General features: G+C 36.6%; 1 protein-coding gene across 17 annotated transcripts in view; it reads right to left on the reverse strand.

Annotated features, from left to right (window-relative positions):
* Positions 1–17,182, reverse strand: part of CACNA1C (calcium channel, voltage-dependent, L type, alpha 1C subunit) — a 409,208-nt gene that overhangs the window by 261,602 nt on the left and 130,424 nt on the right. The gene's annotated exons all lie outside the window — the stretch shown is intronic.

Here is a 17,182-nt window from a genome sequence, read left to right on the forward strand (position 1 = left end):
ATATGAAAACTGTCATTGCTAATAAACAGCCTGTAATAACTAAGAACATCTTCTCTGAGTTTGAAGTGAGCAAACTCAGGCTTCTATATAAGGCATCTATTGCATCAGGAGAAGATGTACCGGGTAGGTCTAAAAAAACCACCCCTACAGGCTGTCTTTGTTCAGAAGACAATTCCTCTCAGTTTTAGTTATTCTGCAATAAAAATAAAAAAAAACCCCAAACCCATTGCATTAAATACACAGAAAGGTTATTTTGTCAGAATTAATGTCAGGCACATTCCTACAGTGTCACAAAAAAACCACGCAAAGAGAGGAAGGGACCTCTTAGGCAAGAAAAATACAAGGCACGTACTACAGTAAATGTGTTGCAATCACCATGGAAATACACCCCTAAAGTTTTTGACAGGTATTTAAACAGCAAGTCAAGAGTCCGGGCAAAAGACATCCAGAGTACAAGCTAGAATTCATAGGTCTCCTACCCCCAAAAAAGGGAACACTTGCTAGAAGATAGATATTACGGACATTGAATAGAAAAAAATAATAGGTGAATAAAGAGTGCCAAGGAAGCAGATAGAAGATATTTTGATGGCAACTACTGGAGAATGCAGCATTGGCTGATCAGCAGCAGGAATCCATCTCAAAGTTTTTCAAGAGGTGCTAAAAATAGTCATGAGTATAAAATGCCAAACCAGCTAGCTAGTCGAGGAGAAGCAAGAACAAAAGAGGAAAAATCCCAACATGCTACAGAGGCAACTTAAAAAGGAGAAGCCAGCAGAAAAAAGCAAACTAAGTAAGAATGTGCTCCCATCTCCAGATGATACTCTGTTCTGCCTTATGTTTGGTGCACAGTTTATTTAGAAAAGGTTTTCTGAACACTTCACTGAAAGTAAAATTGTGGAATAGGCAGTTGGTGTCAGAACAGATTCTTCAAAGAGGTTCCACATTGCAGAGACAAGTGGTCTAAACTTATTATTTAACCACAAGGCCTAACTACACTTAAATGTAGGCTTATCTCAACAATTTATCTCAACTGTTACTTCAGGGACAACTTTTAGTGGTTATCCTGTTATGTGTAACTAAATCCTCAATTCTATAAAAAAAGTATATTCTCTTTCTGGGTGGCTTTCCTTTTATCTGTCTAGGATGCCAGTTAAGTTTGTCTTAAACCAAATGATTAATAAGAGACTTAAGCACATGTCAGACTGAAGTACAGATTGAAATATTGGCTGGGAGGACAGATCTGTGCTTCACTAATGAACCTACAGAAACCACGTCTTATTTTGTATCATACATTATATTTATTGAGATTCAGAATTAAATAACAGACGGAGATAGATGAAGTATGCCTGTCCCTGAAAATAGTTACCCATTCTTCTTTATCTTATTGTAAAATCAAACATACTCTTCTGAAAATATCCTGCATCCTGAATTGCTGTAGCTATGTGGGGAATTGTCTGCAAGTTCTTGGCGTATTATGAATGTTCTAGAAGTGGAAGCTTTCCAGATGTAAGAGAAATGACCAACAAGGAGACTAATAACAATAAAAAAAATTCACATCTCCATTTCCTCCTCTCCTGACTAAATACAATGCTAATTGATGGTAAGTAACAGCTGGATGAAAATATTTCTCACTTTGAAGACACAGGAATTTCATTTTAAAGAGTTGTCATTTTAGCATAGGCAAATGCTGTCATAATGAAAAAGAAATTACCTGTGCTTTTGTTCTCACCTAAAACAAATCTCAAAACTTCCCAAGGTATTTTTTGATCAGTCAGGAGCCCCACATTTATGCTACTTGCAAGTTTCTACACTTTTGTACTAATCCTCAAAATACCATGAAAAATGCTACTGTCAAAATGCTCTAGCCTCCTTAGAAAGAGGTGATTTCCCAAGTTATTATGGGGAAGTGTGTTCCCTTGAGATTTCAAGCACAGTGTTGATGGCAGAAGCCTGTAACTATAGTCTCCTCTGAGAGGATGCTATTACCATTTGGCTTTTCAGCAAAATACATCCAGGTATGGTCTGCTACCATTTACACCTGAAATGCCACTGACACCTGGGAGCTTGGTCAGGTATGACTAAGGGTGTAATTTCCCTTGTAGTGTTTCATCAAATTAACTGACTTTACTGCTCTTTTCAGCTACCCTGACATTTTACCTGTTCACACCAAATGCATGTTAAGAGCTGTATCAACAGCAAAAGGGCAGCTAGCAGACTCCGTATTATGTATTACCAATCCCTACCATCAATTTAAGCAAGCAAATGAGCAGCATCAGCTAAAAGAAAAGAAAGGACAGAGGTCGTGGTTTTGTCAGTTTTTTCCTCTCCCTTCATCTTGTGGTGGAAAAATCAAAGGAATGCTTTGCTAACTGACGTCCCGGAAAGGGGAAGAAAACTTCTTAAAGGCCTGTTTGGTGAAAGAATAATATCTCCAGGTAGATTACTATGTTACTATGGAAAAAATTGTCATCCTGAGCTGCTCCCTCCAGAGCCAGGTGGAAATTAGTCATGGGCAAACTGCAAATACCTTGAAGGTTCAGATGGGCATTCAGAATGTCTGATGCTTATCATAATCCCCTGAGTCTGCAGAATAGTCTTTATTGCGGTTTATTGATGTGTCTGCACAAAGTGCAGAGATATGAAAAATATGAAAAATTAAGGCAAAAAAGTAGCTGAACATTTCTGAATTACAAAAAGAGCTCCATCTGAGTTTTGTGGGAGGACTGCAGTTAGCTCTTATTTTATCTGAACTGGCTTATATATCCTAAACTGCTTTCATGGCAGGACTGTTTGGAACTTTTATAATTCTTTAAGCTACGTACACCAGCTTAACCAGATTCTAACCTGATCTCTCAAAAGTCTGAAGTACCATTTTTTCATACAGGAAAACAAACAAAAAATTGCATATTTTTGTGTGTGCTGGCAGAGACATGTCTCTGATTTGTGAAAAGACAGGGGGGAAAAATGGTCACAAACCATCATTAGCTTTTTTTTTTTCCTTTTAACTTGAGAATAAAAGTATAGTGAAATAATAAGTCTTATAGCAGTGAATCAAGAGAAAGAATCACACTGCTGTGTGCAATGCACTGCAACATCTGATTACAAGAAAAATGAAAAACAGCCAGAATTACTTCTACAGCCTACAGCTCTGTGCACAGAGACACAAAAGTGAATATAATAATAACCATTCTTATTACGCCATTCACATACTAAATTTCACCCACTGGACTATATTCAAAACATTACTCAAGGAAAATAGGCTTCATAGAAACATACAACATGGGCATATTTTTCCATGGCTTATCAAAACTGTAGCAGTGCTCATGGATCTGAGAAATTAACTGAAACATTATGCAAAATATGAGGGGATAACCATCAGTTCAGAAAAATACTTAAGTCATGAAAAAAAAAAAAGACTCTAACCCTGATAGATCAGTCTCCTAGACAGAGATATTGATGTGTATGTTCCTAGGGGAATTCTGTATTATAAAGAAGAATTTCAAACCAGAGCTGGTACAATGATATACGTTAACAGGGGAATAAAAGGAATAGGGAATTGAAACAAAGAAGAGAGGAAAGAGCTATCATACCAGGCCCAATCACCTTCTCCTAAGAAAGTTTCTCATATAAAAACTTTCTATGATCTATTTTTTGTTCCACACAATGGAAAGAACAGTTCTGCTGAAAACAAGAAATGATTCCATTACTGTGTTTCTAAAGACAATCCCTCTATGAATTCACAGTGAGAGAGTAACTAATTGTATGTGGAGCCACAAAAAGTTTGTATAAGCAATATTTAATTCCTTGCACTAGCCCAGTACTAAATATACTTGCTGATCTAGTTTGGTATCTTTTCTGCACACTCCATGTATTTCTTGTAAAAGATCTGCTGAGCTTATCTGAAAATAATCTGTCTTTGAAAAGTGGCCTCTTGCTTTTTCGGGGGGGGGGATGTCAAACAAACAAAAAGCAACAAAACAAAACCCAAAACCCCAAAAGGTTTTAAATGATTCTTTATCTAGAAACTGCCTAAAATGACAGAATTTTACATGGAAAAGTCAAGAGTGAAGAAAAAAAATATCTGAAATGCAGACAATGCAATCTGTTGCATAGTTCTACTGGTAAGTCAGGCTGTGTAGAGTGAAGTGTTGCAGGTACATCCCAAATCCTTGCTGTTTATCACTATTATGAAACAAAGTGAAAAAAACTTCTCTTTAGAGTCTAAAATTTACTTTTTGAAGCAATAGTCCAGGTGATGGCACAAGTTTAAAAAGAGAGAAATTCCAGAAAACCACAAATCCAAGTACTTGAAAACTTAAAAATACCTTTGAAGATATGATTTGCCTTTACTGTAACAAATAGTACCATTTCTGATATGTAGAAAACCAAACAATAAACAAACTGTGTGGTAGCATCATAGTGCTATTGGGCATTTTTCTCAGTCACGGAGTTGCTTCATTCAAAATATATCTTTTCTAAATCACATGATAAGTAAAAAGATTACACTCACTACAGCCTTTTACAGAAGCAGAAAGAGAAAAAGCAAGCTGCAATACTGCTGAAATACTTTAAATATAATGGTACAGTTTTTCCTCACATTGATTTAACATGAGAAGCTCAGATAAAGTTATTGTAAAATGGACAACAAACCTAGCTCTATTTGACTGGCAAAATGAAGATAAACATCTTGATACTAAATGCCTTTACTGAGAAAAGAATGACCAGCCTTTGTTTCCAAGCACCAGAAGTTTATGAAAAACAGCAGGAAAAAAACCCCAAAGAGTCTGTGACACCAAGCCAGTATGAGTTTGTGTAACAAAAGTTTAAGAGCTTTTAGCTCCTTTAATAGTTAACAGTCTAGTGTCCCAACTTCGTGGGTGTTTTTCATGATACCAAAGTAACTTGGAGTTTATTGAAAAGTTAAAAAAAAAAAAAAAAAATCAAGTTCCAGAAGAGGGATGAAGAAACATGCAAATCAAATATTTTGACACCAACTGTATGACAAATGGCAGAGACAGAGCTTGACTGCAAGACAGATTGAAAGAAAATACTAAACTCGGGTTATTTTGACTAAGGATTGCTAAACCAGTGTTTCCTTAGAAGATGAAGACACAGTTGCTCTACGTAGAATGATTAAGAATAGTTTTGTCTCTTCTCTACACTTGTAGAATTTAAGTTTCATGAGATTATCTAAGAATAACTAAGGGCAAAATTTGGTTCATGCAGTTTTTATTCCAGCTGTCTGTACCCAAAAGGCATATCTAATTATAAATTCACATCCATTCCTACTTTTGTTGTACAGGAAGTCCAAAAAGAAAGGAAAAAAAACCCCCACACAACAAAAATCTTTATTGTATTTGAAGTATGTGAAAACAGATGCCCCAGACAGTTGAGAAATGGCCAACTCCAGCATTGTTCAGGAAAATTTAATTATAAACAACCCAAAAACCTATTTAAGCCACATGTTTTGATTTAAAAAAAAAAGGGGGGCGGGGGGAAGAACAGATATATTCTTGTTACGTTCTTGCTTCAGGCCTCTGTATCTATGGTAATACAATTGCCATCTCAGGAATAGAATTGATCAGAATTTTTATAATTACATTCAACCCTCACAAATCAAGTGCCTTTTTCTGTGTTTGGTGGGGTGGGTTTTTTCCATTTGAATTTTACAGAGTTATTGCCTTGATAGACTCCACCCCACCATAAAATAATCTTTTAAAAACAATTGCTACTAAATGGTTTCTTTTTCTTTCTCTAGTCCTCTTTACTATGAATCCAATCAGCCAGAAAATCCTATATAAAGCGGGGTTGGCTTTGGATTACTTTCTGTCTCTTTCCCTCTGCCTCCTTTGACCAGTTACATTTTATTGAAAAAAGCATATACTCGGCATTAGAGAAATGTAGCACAACAAAACAGCAAGGAAGGTTTGAAGGCCTGTCTTATCATTAGGCCTTCTGCAGTTACAACTTTAATTTTGCTGACTTGCAAACTCATGGAAATACCAAGAAAAAGTGATTTTGTTTTATCTTCCAGTCTTCATTCGCTATTTAGTGGCTTTTATTTTTAATGATTAAGCATTCATGTCAACCATGTAATTCTCTTTTATAAAGGGATATCCCTGACCAGATCTTCTGGACCAGGAGCATGCAGTGTCTAGCCTTATTAATGAGTAGAATAAAGGGGGGGGGAGGGGGGGAGGAATCAGATTATCTCCTTCAGTTATAAGGAGATAGTGACAACCAGAAGTCCGTGCTAAGAATGGAAAACAGAATTGAATCCATGATTTACAAAAATAGGGAAAAGAACTAATTTATACCAGGTAGCAACCTCAGAACTGGAGAAGCCAAACAGAGCGATATGACGCCTTTGCTCCCTAGATTGAATTGAAGCCAAGGCAAGAACAGCTTGGAAAGGTCCAGGTTTTAGACTCCCTGTGAATCGCTGAGTTGCAGATCAAGTGAAACCAAACACATATATGTATCATGCTTGCTGAGTGTTCCTGAACCAATAGCATATCTTATTTTCTTATGCCTGCATATTGGTTCATATGGCAGCACAGGTACCTCACAAAACAGTTTACCACATTGAGCTGATACTATAAAAATACAAAACAATGAGGAATTCTTGGCTATTGTAATGGCCTGCACTGTCTGGAACACGTGCCTATAAACTGAGAGGACAGATAACAAAATCTGCCCATTGGATATCACTGGAACTTCCCCAACACCCAGGGCATACAGGACTTGCCAGGTTTCTAGAACAGAGAAAACAGATTTTCAGCTCCCTTAGCCAAATTTTGAAAGCTATTGAGAAGACTGATAGGGCTAATAGAGCCAACTGAGATTTTCAGACACAACTAACCAAGTAAGGCATACATCTCCCAGGCTCTAACCTGCTTAGGCACTTTAGAAAATCTCATTAGGCACGTATCTGCACCTTCAGATGCCTGTATGTTTTGAAACTCTGGCCTGTTTTCTCTGACAATTCAACCTTTTATCTACTTGTTGCCTATTCTTGCTAACATCTAGGCTTTCACAATAAGATGCAGTAGGCTTTTGACCTTGGAAAAGGGATTCTGGAAGGCTATTTTAAAGTGCTTCTTAAAGGAGGGACTAAGCACAGAACAATACCTCTCGAAAGAATAGACTGAACAGCTTTTTTTTTTTTTTCTTCTGTTTAACCAGCACAGCCATAGATTATAGGGAGTTTTGTTTTATTATATAACAACCCATCATTGTTCCCTAATACATTATCTCATCAGGAGGCCCCATTTCAGAGAGGCTACATAGACACACATTTCTTAACAGCAGACCTAAGTGGCAGCATGATCTAGTGGATTAATTATATAACTTGCAACTAGGCTTTCCTGGTTGTAATACAAGTCTAAATTTACATCTTTAAACAAAATTTTTAGAAAACTAAGAAGTGCTTGACTTCACAAGATCTGTATCTAGCCTATTTGTTGAAAAATGATCATTTACCTCTTCAGGAGCTCCTTTAATCATGTTTATCCTCACTACAATCAGAAACTTCTGGGAAACCACATTCATTTCAAAAGCATACCTCACAAAATAAATACCTCACAAATTCCAGATATGGAAGGAGAAGCCAAAATATATTAATTAAAATTAGGCATTTGATAAAATTATTCTCATTAGTAAGAAAAGAAGAAGGAAAACAAAGTGGAATCTTAGAGTTCTTACCAATTTTTGCCTTCAGAAGGAGTTTGTCTGAAAATGCCCAAGTAAAGGACTTCTATAAAAGTTGCACTCAGTTGCTGATGGGAGAAAAAGCAGTGATATTCTAAGAGACCTTTGGGTAATGCTTTTCCTTCCCTACCCGGAAAAGCTTTACATTTTTTGTTATGAAATATCGTATGATATTATGCATGTAGCACATACTTTTAAAGCTTCTCCATATGGTGCCAATCCTTCTACAAATACAGACCATGTGGCTATCAGGATTTATGAACAATGTGTGCAAGCTGTCAGACCACTGAAGTGAATTCTGAAATAAAGCATGGTAGATAAGTAGATCCTGTATGAATTCTTCCCCAGGCTTCCTCTTTTTCTGAAATTTTTATTCAAGCTCTGCTAAGGATCAATGCAGAGAGGACTTTCACTCTTCTGGAGTCAGAGCACCTTATCAAATTATCTTAAGTGGTCTTGCTATAAAATTATTTTAATGCTCTAGACACAGTTTCATGATGAGATTTATGAAGGCTTATAACAAAATTTCACTTTTAAAACAATGCTATGATTTACCTTTGTACAGTGGGAATGGAGGAAAAAGGAGGATAAAATCCCACTCTGATTTTTACATCAGTGGTAGAGCCAGCCTCAGTAACAAGAGTAACAAGAGTCAATCCAGTTTTGAGAGCTGAAAGCTTTCATCCTGCTCCTTTTGTCAGACATACTTTTTATGTATTTGTTGATTCTGTTTACTCCCTCTCTGGGGGGGCTGAATATGAGTGTCCTTCTTTCACATCTCTCCTTATTGCCTGCAGCTTCCATCTTATTTTCTCCAGATTAGCAACTGAATAATAATTGTATTGATTGATAGACATTATCTTTCACAATATAAGTTGCCCTATTTGGACAAATTTATGAAATAAACTGACAACAACTACTCACAGTCAAGGTAGCTGCTGCCAAAGAGTTGACAACAAAACTTCTACTTTCCTTAAGCCATAACCCATGCCTGTATATTCATGAGAAAGATCATCTTGGCTCCCAGCCCAGTCATAAATTAGGCCTAAACCAGATTCTGGATCAGACAGGAAGGGATCATTTCCATTCCACCCGATTTTAATCTCATTTGCATTGACTTTTCACTAGTGTTAATTCTGCTAGTTTTATTAGGGGTGTTTCTAATCTTCATCATTGTAGATAAAAATCGGAACCTTATATTTCAGGTTTAAAGTTTGAAGATCTTTTTCCATCTTGAAACATTTGCAGTTCACTCTAATTCTATCTATATTAGTGAAAATCTGGAGTAACTCCAGCTGGAGACTATAATTTTTTGGCATACAGATAGTGAGAGAAATTTAGCAACAATTTCTTTTGCTCATGTAACAGACTGCAGCTCCAGTAAAAGAAAATAGTATTAATGGTCATAACTGTAAATTCTAAAATCTTTCATCTCTTTTATAGCATGGAAAAGAAATTACATATCATGATAAAACTATGGAAAGTAGATGCTTTTGTAGTTAAAGACTAAATTGACATCAATCAAGTGATAATGAAACTTCCAGAAGATGCTTTTGCCAAATCAGATTACTTAACAATTTCTAAAGAATACTAGCACAGCATATGCAAGAGAAAAAGTATGAAATTTTTTAGCAGGAATTTTTATTATCTAAAATCATTGATATGTCTGTTAAGACTTGCAGCTAAATATTGCACAATGGAGAAGAAAAAAAGGCTAAAAATGTTGGCTTAAATTGAAAACCATCCCTCCCACAGAATCATTTTAGATAGCTAAGATTACGCACAGAATGAGTTACGTTAGTAATGTAATTTAAATAAAACTTAACAATTATCTCTGTGTTACAGATTGTCACAAAGTAACACTTGATGGACAGAAGAGACATAAGCGATAATATTTAATAGCAAGGAATCCTCTACTGGTCTAATATTTGAAAATAATTTATTAGGTCATCTTTTCTTTAGCAGATATATTGGTTCCTATTATTATCACTACTCAAATTTCTTCCCTTTGGATGGAGAATAGTTTTGTCCAGGGTACTTGTAGGTGTTGGAATTGATTCAGGCTGCTTGCTACTGAAGGAGCAGGCAGTACAGATGCACTAGACCAGACAGACCAAAGGACCTAACTGATGGGGTCCCAAAGGAAGAGGAATGAGCATTCACCAGGGGTCCTCCCTCCATTTCTTGAGTTGGAGCCCATGCCCTTATTCTTCATTTTCCCAGACCTGGTCTGAACACAGCCATTCTCTTTTGTACCTCTCCTGTATGTCCTCCTTCCCCGGTTTTGGTTTATTTGTTTGTTGTTTATTTTGGGGGATTTTTTTTTTTCCCCCGTGAAAACAAAGGAGCTATATTGTTGCCTTGACCTGCGTGTAGTGCAGGCTAGTGATGGCTCATTTCCATAAACTTTTCTCTCTGAACAGTCTAATCACAACATGCAAGATCTTCTGCCCTTCTAGATGATGTTCCTCTAACATTTTTTGCTATGCCATATCATGCTAGTTTTAAAATTTGTCCAGGGATATTAGCCAGGACCCTTGCACCTCCAACCTCCTGCTCTCATACAGTTCTTCCAAAGTACCACAGTCCTGAACTCACTATTGCTTCTTCCCCGGCCCTCGTTCAGTACGGCTCTGCTGACAGAAGCATACAGCTCTTTTGAAGTAGTGCAAAAAGTTTTTCTACTTAACTATTAACAAAATCAATATTACCCCTAATAAGTAAAGCAACATAGCTTGGAATCACCCATTTATTGAAAAATACAGCCTGCTTTTGCAAATCTACAGTGGTGCACAGAATTATTACAGACAATTTATTCAACAGATTGAGCAGTTATTATGAATTGTGCCCCATGCAGTTCACAATACTTACACTTTCCTTAACGGTTTAGTATAGTTCAAATCTATGGATTACCGGTTAACTGTTTTTGCTGATCTGCATGATAATTCAATTCAAAATTATCCTGACATCTAATATCAGCCAACTTGTGTTGTTTCTATTCCCAGATCACCTGGATTAATTTTATAACCATATACTCAATGGTAGATTAATCTATTATATCTGCTCCCACCTGAAATTATCACATTTGAAATTAATTTTAGCTCTGGATCCAGAATTAGTTTTTTCAAATGTTCTCATGAATAAAATTTCACTATTAAAAGAGTTATTAGTTTTATTTAATTAATTTATGAAGGGCTACAGTTTAGGGGTGAATATGAGCTAATCAAAATTATATACGGATTCTGCAGAAGAACTTTTAAAGAATATTTTTTACCATTTTCCTAGCTTCAATGATTGTTTTTGCTTAAGCCTGGCTTTGACATGGGCATTGTTGTGATTTAAGTAGCTTTGGCTTAAGATTGAATGACAGATCAACAGGGGAACACCAATAGGGAAGTCACACGAATGCAATAATTTTGAAATTGTCCAGATAATTAAATGTCAAGCAAAACCAGGATGTAACTGGCCTTGGTGTAAAAGCCATGGGGAACTTTTAATATTCCTTTTATCAATTTCATTTCAATGAAATGTGAAGTCAGATGACACATTTGTGCCGAGATGATAGATTGGTTGACCACTCACTTGAAGAAATGACCATTCAATTATGCAAAGTTAATTTCCTTTTATTAATCTCTGCATATCACATGTTGACCAATCATCAAAAATTGTCATCCCTTGGCTCAAAGAACTGAAATGAGTACTGTCTTTAAAGGGACTTTTCAGGAAACAAGTATGTGCCAAAACATGTATGTATTACAATGCTCAAAAGTTCCATTTTGGGGAACAATACAGACATCCATCAGTAACTGTCATACAGACTCTTCTGTTCAACTTGGCACACTCAGCAACATCTTTCTGAAAATGCTGGCTCTGATTAGTCTTCTTGACAAAGGCAATGCTTTCTAGAACCTCTGTTGAGGGGGAAGAGAATTGAAATTCAGATGAGCCATATCCAGTGAAGTCTGGATGCGTGTTCCCTATTGTTATGTGGGAAAACACTAAACTTGGATGAATTTTGTCATACATCTTGATTGCCTCCAGCAATGAAAAAACTGATGTACTCATTACTGTTTACAAGACAATGTCCTTATTCGGGCAGCCTTTCAGTTTGGACATTTTTGCATTGTCACTTGCACAACTATGTTGTTGGAAATAACACCCATGTGACCATGGGGCAGGAAAAGAAGTGGCTCTTGAAGACACATTAAGAACAGACAGCTCCAGGAATGCAAGTAGTTCAAACAGGTTTTCTTGCTAGTAATAAGCTTTAACTTTTGGTCAGCCTTGAAGTTGTCAGGCAGTTGGACTAGATGGTCATTTTAAGTCCCTTCCAACTGAACTATTCTATTCTACTCTAATCTCCTAGTCACATGGAGGATATTTGGCTCAAAAGAAACCACGCACCACTTCAAGCCCTTGGAGAGCTTAACAGACGATATGAATATTACAGACATCAAACTGAAGGCTAAATAAAAAGCCAATTGCTTTTATTTTTTTAAAATAATTGGAAATATTTTACTACGAGTTCAATTCAGTTCTCCCTCATTTACAGGCCACTACTTCTCTAAATAGCGCCATGAGTTAGCTGTTCAAATCACTTGATAAGACTTTGTCTTGAACCAAATCTGAAGGGGACTCTAGGCATACTAAGCTCTCACTCAACTTAGAAGCCCATGGAGGTCTTCAGAACTTCTCTCTAAATATACAGATATTAGAAAATGCATTTTCCTTGCATCACTTAGTTACTCATTCTGAAAAAGAATTTCTGGATTCTTAGAGATTCACGCGCTTTCTTCACCCGAAGAGTAGGTAACTTTAATCTTTATCCTATGGCTTTCTGCTAAAATTGTCCAAAAGGCAGCCAGCTGATGCTGTTTGTGTTCCCATCTGGTCTAATTAGACCTAAGATCACCAATGTCTGCTCCTCTGAATACCACCATGCCTTTTAGCCTCATGATTTAGATAGGTTTTAAACCAATGACCTTTGAGTAATAGTATCCTTGTTTCATTTCTGGGCTATTGAGCTGCAAAAGAACTGTTATTCCATTACTAAGCATTCCAGTGTGGATTTGTATCTTGCATTTACTTATTAAGCTTGATCCCCAGCTCAGAATCTACCAAATTTTATAGTTGGTGGATGTTTCTGCCTTCCTCCAGCAAACTCTGCTGAGGTTGGGGCTGAACATGAATTTGTAACATTCATCCTTTTACAGGCTACCGTTACATACCTAGATTACATGTTATATGTAGCCTTATGGCTATTAACAGTTTTCATGAATAGAGTCAGAAAGGTTCATGTATAAGCATTTGAAAATAAAAACCAAAATACATTGCAGAAGGAAACTTCAGGACCACATACACCCTTGCGTTTTTGCTGTTTTAGTGGAATTTGCCCTTCCCAGAGAGGCAATTTCAGAAGATAAATTTAAATGATTATGCAATTCTCCTCCCTGACCCACACCCCTTCTCTAGGCTTCTTACGTATTCTGTCTTTTACTGTGGGAATAGCTATGCCACAGTGAGATGATCATGTGTCCTAGAAATACATTAGCTAACCAATAGACAGGGGATATGAAAAGAATAAGAAGGGTTACAAGCTATCCCTTTTCATATACAAATAGGTAGTGTAGTAAGTAACAATTTCGGGACAAGAGTTTCCTGGGAAAAGAATCCAATGTGAAGGTTAAAAGGATTTCTATTTATACATTATGTTTCCATTTGTATTGTTCACCAAATATGAAACCTCCTTTTTAAATCTATGTCTCCTGGTGTCTTGAAGAAGAACAGACTATTCCTGCCTGTCTGACTCACATATCTCTGGGCAGTCAGACCTTCTGACTCATTGGATAGTCAAAAATTTCAGATTAACAATAGTGCATGGCTGCTAAAAATAGGAACTGTAGACCCTGGAACTGAATGCAGGCAGAAATAAACACATTTCCTCTGAATATGTGCAATCAGTGAAACATGAATAAAAGTGTTCGCATTATGCTTCTTCACTTGTATTTCATTTTGTTAGAAAACCAGATATCAAACTGCCTCTGCTGTTGTTTCAAAACATCAGTAGAAGAGACATCTCAAGAAACAATGACCATGTATCCTTCTGACCTGTATACCTGGAATTAACCTGGTTATGTTTAAGAAAGAATGCCTGAACTGATAATGGAGTGATACCTTATCCTGCCACCTAAACCTCAGTAGCTTTTTACAGGTCTCTCAGAATACACATTCCAATGCTCAAATATTTTAGAAGTATCTTTGCTTACCTTTTCTTTTCTCTTTTTTTTTTTTTTGGCTTTGTTTTGTGCTGGTAAGTTAGCCATTCTTGAATTCATCAGAAGACAAATTTCAGAAAGAAACACTGAAAAAGAGGATCCATCTATAAAACCTGCAGATCTTGCTGCTAACTTTAAGTGGTGCGATCATTGTGATGTAAGGTATAAAAGCAAATTAACATTGTAACCTGGAACACAGTCCTACAAAATTTCCAGGAAAACTAATCACAAAAGGTGTCTGTCAGCATGATGAATTTGTATTAGTATTTCAATTACATTCATTTTAATCAATAAAAAAGCAGCCTGCCTGTATGACAGAATTTCACAGAATTGAAACTGCAACTGTCTTCCGAACTGATTTGATGAAAAGAATTCTTTTCAAATACAGAATTGGGACATGTGATCAGCAGGAACTCCTAAAGCTTAAACTGTAGATCTCCTGCATCAGCACATTTTCTTGCCTAGCAACTTCAATATCCTTGACATTAGCTGCATGCTCCTATCTTGTAAAATGGCCCACATGGGTTACTTAGAAACTGCTGTTATCAATGCCAAACAGTATCCGAGGAATCAACTTAATGGTTGGGAAGGTTAGAGAATTACTTTCTTCAAAGAAAAATTAAGTATAAGATTTTAAGTAACTTCCAAAGAATCCTATTAAACTGCTAGTCTTAGGAACTAAAATTTTTGGCTTGAAAACGAGATTTTAAAAACTGTCAGAATTCAACAGGCAGCAGTGCTTTAATCAGGTTCTATATTTTAAGATGTAATCTTAAAAAAACAAACAAGCAAGCAAAAAAAACAAACCACAAACCCAAAGAGCAAAGCAACCCAAACAACACAACCAAAAAGCTTTAGAGCAGAAAAACGTTCTCCAAATGTATTTAAATTTTTTCTTATCCTAAGTACTCGCACTTGTGCTTATGACTGCCTCAACTGGGCAGCCTTCTTTTTAAAACAGCTATTCCATGTTGTTTCGAGGAGTACTTTCTTGGCTGTAACTAGAGATAATGCTCTGTCTGGCAACCCATTTTTGCTGGTCCCTGGAGTAGCATTTTAAAGAAGGCTAGGCTAGGGAGAAAGAGAAAGAATGTGATCATGCACAGCCAGCAAGCTGGAAAATAGATATTGAAGAAAAGGTGGGGAAAAAAAAAATCTGTAGAATTCTGAAAAGTGAAATGAGATTGGCAGGGATTAAGGTGATTCAATGCCAGAAAAGAATTCTGCTACCCAAATAGTCCAGTCTCTGACTGCTTTCTTAAGTCCTGTCAAGTCCAGGCAACAATGCTTTGTAAAAGAGTGCCGAAAACTCCAGGTGGCTGCCAAAAATTATCAGAGATTGACTAACAGACTGAAATTGCTTCTATTCAATGCACCATTGAACTGGCTCTTGAGAGATGTAAGTAGACAGCTATTTGGACATAGAGCCTTTGGCAACAGCAGAAGTTATTGTATTTATGTCACAAGTAACAAAAATGAGGTGCTCTTTCTTAAAGTGTTGGTCTACCCTAGACAAGCAAGTCACATGTGTGAAGAGCATTCACAGTTGATTAGAACATCAGCTTTCCATCATCTTTAGATGGAATTCAGGTTGAAACTCTAATCCTTCTGAATTAACCCACAATTTTATCAGTGACTCGAGGAATTAAATACAGGAATTAAAGCTTGCTCATTCTGGCACAGTCCATGAGAGCATGCTCTCAGGTTTTGAAACTGCCAGGGGGCCTGGCATCCAAATGACCTTGAAATATTTCTTTTTTTCCTTTTTTCCCCTCCTCTCCCCCTCAAGTTTTTGTTTTCTGAGAAGACTCTGAAATAACAACAAAGAAAACAAGGGGAGGCACTTGTAGAAATTACTAGGTAGTGTCAAATATATTGGTCAAATGAAGTGATAGGGTGATATGAAAGAAACAGGTGCAGAGCTCCACAGAAAATCCTTACTTGATCATTCACAGAAAACAAACTGATGGCTAGAAACAGCAAGAAGCAGGGTCATTCTGCCAGCATGACTTATACTGTATTTGGAAGAAACTTGAGCTACTTCCTATCATCATCTATGTCTGGATCATGCATCAAAGAGATCTAATCTGTTAAAGGATTTGTCTAAAGAAGGTGTTACTATAAAGAAATAAGTTGAATTCTTGGTCTCATTTCAGTTCCTACCACACTGTTATCCACATATCAGTCACTGTTATTGCTGAGTGGCCTTCTTCCTGTCAATCTTAGCAAGAGACAGACTTATTAGGGCAGTAATGATACTTTCTTTGTGATTTATGCTGAGGCAGTTTGTACTATTGCGTACTTGCCCTGGGCCTTTCATCCTATCAAAAGCATACGTTCAGTGTGAAAAACTCATGTTGAGCACTGGAACTAAACATACTTCACAATATATTTTTCAAATTTATTTTAATCTTTAAGCAATCTTGCTTTAAAAAAAAAAACACAACACTTTAGAATGAAGTCTTTGCTGCTTTTATCACTGCATTAGAGTACAAATTCAAGTAACGACAGAATCAGACCATTGTGCAGATAAGATTTTCCAGGGAACCTCTTTGTAAAAGAATCAAACCAGACATAATTATGCCAAGCACACCCTCAGTAATAAAGATTCAAACATGTATCTATGAAATTATGAACCTCTTCTTGACAAGAATCAAATGCAGCTAACGGTGTTCATATTTTGATAGCTATAACTAGGTTCTATATAAAATGCAATCAGTTTATAGTCAGCATGCCAGAACTTCCACATTCAATAGTTAAGACTTTCCTGTGTCCCAAGACATTGAAAACAGCTTCTGCTGTCTTCATTGGGACCCCAATTTTACAGCATTGAAGTGATAATTTTTTTGTCATCTCACTTCATTAGCTCTTTTCTGTTTCAGGAAAAAAAAAAAATTAATCTTGCATTTAAGACAGCACTGATCTGGTCATCAGCATATATCACACTTCAGTGAGTACTTCCACCTGGGATAAGCCCTGTGTACCTTCTACACCTGCTCCAACTCCTTTTCAGCACATCTATTAGAAACTTTGACCCATAATTATCTTGGGCAAAGTCCCAGCTTAATTAATTATTGGATTTGCCTGTATACATGTGCACATGTCAGTGCACAAAGAGAGCACGCCTAGCCATGCAGTGTAGTAATGCTTTGCTTGTTCTATTTCCTTGTTATTGATGCAACAGAACAGTGACAAAA

Source organism: Haliaeetus leucocephalus, unplaced genomic scaffold, assembly GCF_000737465.1.
Source record: "Haliaeetus leucocephalus isolate CR32 unplaced genomic scaffold, Haliaeetus_leucocephalus-4.0 Scaffold206, whole genome shotgun sequence".
Lineage (NCBI taxonomy): Eukaryota > Metazoa > Chordata > Aves > Accipitriformes > Accipitridae > Haliaeetus > Haliaeetus leucocephalus.